The sequence below is a fragment of the Myodes glareolus genome, chromosome 25, assembly GCF_982192425.1.
Source record: "Myodes glareolus chromosome 25, mMyoGla1.1, whole genome shotgun sequence".
NCBI classification, from domain to species: Eukaryota; Metazoa; Chordata; class Mammalia; order Rodentia; family Cricetidae; genus Myodes; species Myodes glareolus.
Window position 1 is genome coordinate 26,657,074 of NC_142050.1, and position 6,965 is coordinate 26,664,038.

Here is a 6,965-nt window from a genome sequence, read left to right on the forward strand (position 1 = left end):
TACACGATACACAAATGAGGCTGTGTTTGGGCTTGAGCTCCACACCCATGACATCTCATTAGCATCCAGAAACATCCCTGAATAGGAAAACCTCTGAAATCTCAAGCACCTTTGCTCCAAGCATTTGGACCTCTATCAACAGCTTCCAAGGGCCATGGGGATAGTTACTATGCCAGGAAAAAGAAGGGAGTCTGGAGCTTAGGGGTTTGAGCTGCAGTTTTAAATAGGGTGGGGAGGGAAGGCCTCACTGAGAAGGTAGATGTTTAGTCAGAGTTCTCTAGAGGAACTGATATATATTCATATATGTATATATGTATGTATGTATACACACACACACACACACACACACACACACATATATATATGGATTTATTAGATCAGCTTATATGATACAGTATAGGAAGTCCAAAACCAGATGTCTTCATACTGGAAAGAATGAGAACATGACAGCATGCTCAGAACACGAAGTTGTTCCAGTCAGGACCTGGAGGCCTGGAAGATTCCTATACAGATACTGGTCTTCAGTTCATGTCAGGAGGTTGAACAAGCTGGATTCCAATGTTGGGGAAGAAGTGCCACGGTGGTAGGAGCATCAGCAATGTAGATGCACTCACAAGCAAGAGGCAAAGACAAGTAGACAAAAAGTAAAAGCTTTTCCCCCCTCCTCTCTTGGGGAATGGGCAGAAGGGGGGTGGTCTTCCACTCTCAGTTACGTGAGTGCTGCCGCACCATGGACTAGAGTTCCGGTCTCAATCTGAGGGAGGCAGTGGGTTAAGCACCAGCATCCATCCTGGCTCTGAATGCAGCATGACCCGCTGCCATGCCTCCCACCCCCCGCCGAGACAGAGTGCAGCTTCAAACTGTGAGCCAAACACTCTTCTTAGCTTCTTTTGCATCTGTTGGAATAAAACACCCTGATTCAAGTAACTTAGGGGAGAGAGGGTTTATCTGTGCTCACGATTCCTGCTGACAGCCCATCATGGTAGGTCAGGCAGGCTACAGAGCTTGCGGGTGTTGGTCATAGCACATCCACTACCAGGTGCGCACAGCCGTGAGTTCTTCATGCTGGTGCTTAGCTCAGTCTGGCCACTGTTTAAAATTCTCCCCTTTATGTGTTTGGGTGTTTTGGCTACATGCATGTCTGTTCACTACATGCATGAGGTCCCTGCGTAGGCCAGAAGAGGGTGTTGAACACCCTGGGACTGGCATTATAGACAGTTGTGAGTCACCATCAGGGGTCCTGAGAATAAAACCTAGTCCCCAGGTTTGACACTCATAAAGTTCAGAATCCCCTGCCTAGGGAATGTTGCCACCCACGCTGGATGGCTCTTTTTGCCTTAACTGAGTCCTTACAGACCCTTCCTCAGGCCGACATAATCTTGACAGTCCCTTCTGAAACCCCTTTTCCAGGTGACTACAGTCCGTCAGAGTCAGCTATCAAAACTGCTGCAGCTTCCTTCCTATCAGCACAGCAGCAGCAAGGGAAGGAATCAATACAGCACGAAAATGGATGAAGCTCATCGTTCTGTGCCATCGAAACCGTGTTCGGTAGAAGAGTATTATCCCAGCTTGCATTTGGAAGCTGATGTGAAGAGCAGGCAACTCGCGCACGCTTGAGAATGCACAGCTGCCGCCTAATAGGCCTGAATCGTACGCTCAACGGGCTTCAGCAGTGGTCCCCATCTGATTAAAATGCCTTTTCCCTAGTTGATGTTGGGGATTCAGGCAGAAGATCCAGAGACTCCCAGCCAGGGAAGCCTCTCTGGCTGACGAGGATGCTGAGGCCCAGGACCTCCTATGGGGCCCAGTGCCTGCTGGGCCCTCCACCCATGGCTGCCCAAGGTTTCAGGCATGTTTCCCACATTGCTTCCCGCTGTTCTTGCACTCTTTGTAGTTAGAGGCTGTGGACCTCGGCTCTACCAGGTGACCTTGGAGGCTGGGGATGCTCTTCTATGGGAAGGGACAGGTCTCCTGCTCCCTCCCGGCAGGGCCAGGGAAGAAGCAAGGACGTGCGCAGTGCAGTGCTGGTAACTCTTTGCATCCGGGTGGTGAACAGGTCCATCGGGGGTGTCGGTACCCCGCCACTCCTCCATCTGGCCTTGAGAGCCCCAGGGGACAGATACACAGGGCATGTGGGGGGCCTTGGGATGGGGCTGTTCTTCCAGGCCATCTGATCATTTCCTTACTTATTCTGTTTCAAGAGCCGAAATAATTTAACAACCTTGGAATGAGAAAAGATAGCTGGGAGAGTAAATGCTGAATAGCTTAAATTAAAATATAATTGAAATAAATTAAATTAAACGGGCAACTTTCCGGTGCTCATCTCTCAGGCCAAATTATTGTGGAGTCTCAAGTTACAGAGGGTGCCCCTGGTGGCAGACGCTGGGGCTTGCTGTGGTTCCCCCAGAGGCCAGCAGTGGAGGTGACCCTCAGCCCTGGGAAGGGTCCTCCTAGCTTGGAGAGGCCCTGTGGGACCCAGGGAGCCAGAGGCTCTAGGCTGGCAATGTCTACCTCTGCCTCCTTCATGCTTCCCGCTCCACCGTGAAGTTCCAAGTTAGGTGGTGACACCAGCTGGCCCAAGACAAGCCCCAGCCTCAGGTCCCTTGGCTTAGAGAGTTACCTCTTCAGTTGGTCACTGCAGCGTTCAGTTCTTGGGGCTTTGGGTTTTCAAGGTTGAATTCGAGTGGGGAGTCGAGTACCAGCCAAACTGAAGCCGCCCGTCCCACCCCCACCCCGCGCCGCCTCAGCTGCTTGGCTCCCTTTAAGCGCAGCGAACCAGCTCTGCCCCTGCCCCAATCCCCGGTCGGGTCAGGGGTCCAGGGCTTGTTCCTCTCAGCTGCCCATGAGGTTCCTTTAGGGTCCAAGGCTGGAAAAGAATGTGTTCAAAGCACAGGATTTTTCCTGAGTTTTCTCAAGCCCCAGCTTTGGGTGAAAAAACTCACGTATTTTGCATTCTGTAACAAAATGCATTCCTGTTTATTTTAATGTATAACATTTCACAATATTTATCAGTGAGCAGAAGTGACAGACCTGGAGGCTGGGCCCTTTATCCTTTATCTCCCAGGAACCTGGAAAGCACCTGCTGAGAAACAGCTTCCTGCCCTTCGGCCCCTCAGCGGTACCTTCTTCCCCAACACCTCTCCCCACTCCCCAGCTGTGTTCCTAGAAGGTGGGACCGCCTCCAGTCACAGTGAGGTGGGCGAATCTTGACTTTGCGCTGAGCCAAGCAAAGCTACCACATAAGCGCAAATACCGTACTTGCATTAGTCAAATTCTGAGAGCCAGTAAGTCGGAGGGCGGTGACCAATGGCCTGGGGGAGAGGGATGGGGAGGCATTATGTCTCCTGGGTACAGGATTTCAGTTTGCAAGATGAAAGAGTGGTAGAGATGGATGTAGTGAGGGCCCCACGCAGTGAGAGTTTGCTATTCTTCAGGCTGCCAAACCATGGAAGGACAGTTATATGGGAGGGTTTGGAGGGAGGAAAGAGAAGGAGGAAATTATATAATCACATTATAGTCTCCAAATAAGATAATTAAAATGTCTACAACGGTAAATTTTATATTATGTAAAAGACAAAGAACAGGGGTGGAGAGATGGCTTCCCGGTTAAGAGCCCTTGCTGTTCTTCCAGAGAACAGGAGCTCCGTTCCCAGCATCCACAGCGAGCAGTTCACAACCACCTGTAACTCCAGCTCCACAGGGCCCACACCCTCTCTGGCCTCCTCAAGTACCTGCATACGCTTAGCATGCACACACACGCATACACACATGCACGCGCACACACACATGCACGCACACGCATGCGCGCGTGCGGCCCCCCCCACACACACAAGGGGGTGGTTCAATAGCTCAATGAGTAAGGGTACTTACCTGGAGGCCTAAGTTCAACCCCCAGAACCCACACAGCGAGGAGAACTTACTCTTGTAACTTCTCTTCCTTCACATGCATGTGTACAAGCATACACGGGCAGAAATCAAGAATAGATCCTTTTTAAAACAAAGAACAAAATTATCGCATTATTTAAAAAACAAAAATGAGGTGATTGAACACCAGAGATCACCAGTCTTGCTTAAAAGCCAAAATCTCGTTGCAAGGCAGGAACTGACTTTCTCTTCCTGAGGAAAACCCTGGCCTCTCTCCCCAGAAACTGTTCTGGAATCAGCAGGTGTGGTGCTGGGTCACACCCAGTGCAGAAGCTGGAAGGTGCTCTGGAAAGCAGCCAACCCAGCCTTCCTCTGAGTATTACAAATGAGGAAACTGAGGACGGGTTTCAGGGAAGCCAACTCCTGGAGCCCTGCAGCCAGGGGCTGGCCCAATGAGTGCTTCTGAGGGCCAGGTCTTCAGCACTGTTTGGACGGCCGGGCAGCTCTCAGGATCCAGAGTGGGTTAGGCAAAGCCTCCTTTCAGCACTATCTCTTATCTACCGTACCCCTCTTCTAAAGGGGTGCCCATAACCCTGGCCCGCTCCCCTAGCTGCAAAAAGGCTGATTAATTAATTAATCCTTGTTAAGGGCTCAGGAACAGGCTAATGGGCACTATGCATTCTCATTATTATTTTTAATCAGACTTTGCAATTTTATAGCTCCCATCACCCAGGGCTATCAAGTGTTTTGTGAAGTTAATTAAGCCTGCTAGGGATAGGTTCCAAAGAGGGGTGGGGGGGGCTCAGGCTGGGCTGTGGGAGAGCCCAGGAGCCCTCATCCCCCTCCAACCCCCACTTTAGAGGGAGATGAGAAAGGGTGAGTAGGGGAATGGGTCGGCTTCTGCTAAGCTCTCGCATTACCTAAATGAGCCCCCAAAGGGAGCAGGAATGGACAGGAAGGGCCGGCGGTGGGGTTCCCATTTCAGTTCCTGGCTCTCACTCAGAGGCAGGCTTCCTGCTCTCCCGTTACCTTGCTGATAAGGGGGCGAGTTAGTTGCTAGAGAGACCCCGGTCGTTTTGCGACTCCCAGCCTCCATGGCATGCCCCTCCCCTTCTTGCCCTCTTCCTCCCCCCTCCCCGCACCCCCCCCCCCCCGTGTGTCACTAAGTTGTACATATATTCTGGAGCATGCTGTGAGTGACAAGCCTGAACCTAAAGCTAAGGATCAACGGATAGGGGCACAGCACACATCTCCTTAGAACTCAGAACCCTGAGCAGGCTAACACCGCCCCCCTCCCCCGCCCCTCGTAGCAACTACCACTCACGGTTCCGCCTTCTGCTTGCTGCTTTCCTGCTCCCGTCTTCCCCGGGCACCAAACTTGGCATGGGGAAATTCTGGACAGGATTCTTCTGAGGTCCTGGGGCAAGACAGGAGCTAGCCTTGTCCGGCTCCTGGCTGGAATGAACAACTGCAAAGGTTCTTGATTGCTGGGGTCGGGTGGGGTGGGGGGTGGGGTTGGCGGCCCTGTTCAGGCAGCTACATAAGTGCTGGCTCCAGGTCCTCCAACTGCCCCTTCAGCTTCGGAAATGAACCTTCAGGCTGGCACCAGATCATGCCCAGAACCTGAGACGGAGATGGTGTAACCCACTCGAGTTGCATCCCAGATTCATCGCTGTGGAGGCTGCCATGGGGATGGGCTGGCAGTGGCTAGGGGTGTTTGGGAAGCAGCAGATAATGGAGAACTGAGTACTCACAGAACTGAGGTCACTAATGTGAGGCCCAGCAGAGTTCACATTTACAGAAGGACTGGGAGTTTCCGCTGCCAGACACCCCAGTGACACTGTAGAATTTTGGCAGAGAAAATGCAAAGGCTGCACTATGGAAATCACTAGAGCGTAGGGAAGCCAGTTCCCTCAGCATTCCCCAGCAAATGTGTGTGAGCCTTGGAGCGTGTGTTCTCCGAGGCACCCTGCTTTACAGTCCTGCCTCCCCAGGAAGGGAACCCCAGAAGCAGCCTGGAGAGATGCATCCATTGGTAAAATGCTTGTTCTGCTAGGCCCCTCGCTCTAAAAACAAGAGAGCAATCGAGGAAGAAATCCTTGATGAGCACACACATATGTGTGCACAAACACGTGCACATGTATACACATTAGATTACACAGGACACATAAGCATATAAGACGACAGCAAAAACTGGAGTAGGTGAGAGCCGTGCATAGTTTGCTATTAAACATAGGTAAGCTTGGTAAACCATGAGCAATATGTAGATCACACCACTATAATATTGGGGGGATTGTTATTTGGTGTTTGGACTCCTTTTAATCACACAACTATTTAGCAGTTATTAATCATGGTCCAAAAATATTAAATGGAAAATTCTAGAAGTGCATAATTTCACTGAGACAGCCCTGACAATCCCAGTTCAGTCCCCAAGACTTACATGGGGGAAGGAGATGGCCAATTTCTGGAAGTTTCCCTGTGACCTCCACACATGTGCTCTGTGGGCATGCCTATGCCACGTCTTCCCCACATAATATAAACAGAAATATAATAAAAAAATAATCTACACGTTTTAAATTCTGCGCCATTTTGAGCGACAGTGTGATAAGGCACTCTATGTAAACCCAGCTTCTGCCCGGTGTCCCCACCCTGTATTTACTACTGCCAGATCACCACTTAGCAGCCATCTCTTTCGTCAGAGTGAGTGATGGGCGTGGTACTCAGTGCTTAAGTTCACATAACCATTTAACAGCGGCCATGGAGCACAAGAGTAATGGTAGCGGTGATTCAGATATTCCAAAAAGAGGCTCCGTGTGCTTTCTTAAAGTGCAAAGATGGACATATAAGAAAATATTGAGAAACAGAAAACTGCATCCATATAACTTCTATTACAGTATAACTTTATGATTCTTCTGCTGAGTAACAGTTCTTAATCTTTTATGATACACAATATATTAAAATCTATCACGGTACACAACAGAAGTAGAAATGTAGCACAACATGTTTAGGGTTAGGGAATGCTCCGTGACCTCAGACACCACTTGTGGTCTTGGATGTCTCTCTTATTGGTAAGAGAGAGCTGGTCGATCAATACTTAGATT

The 6,965-nt window shown here is 50.3% G+C and overlaps 1 long non-coding RNA gene across 1 annotated transcript; it reads right to left on the reverse strand.

Moving 5' to 3' along the window:
* Window positions 1–355: 355 nt before the first annotated feature.
* Window positions 356–5,651, reverse strand: LOC148117854 (uncharacterized). The gene is made up of 2 exons (XR_015736668.1): window positions 5,189–5,651; window positions 356–3,987 (listed from the first exon to the last, which is right to left on the reverse strand). It is a non-coding gene; the product is annotated as an uncharacterized LOC148117854 (long non-coding RNA).
* Between the last annotated feature and the right edge of the window lie 1,314 nt (window positions 5,652–6,965).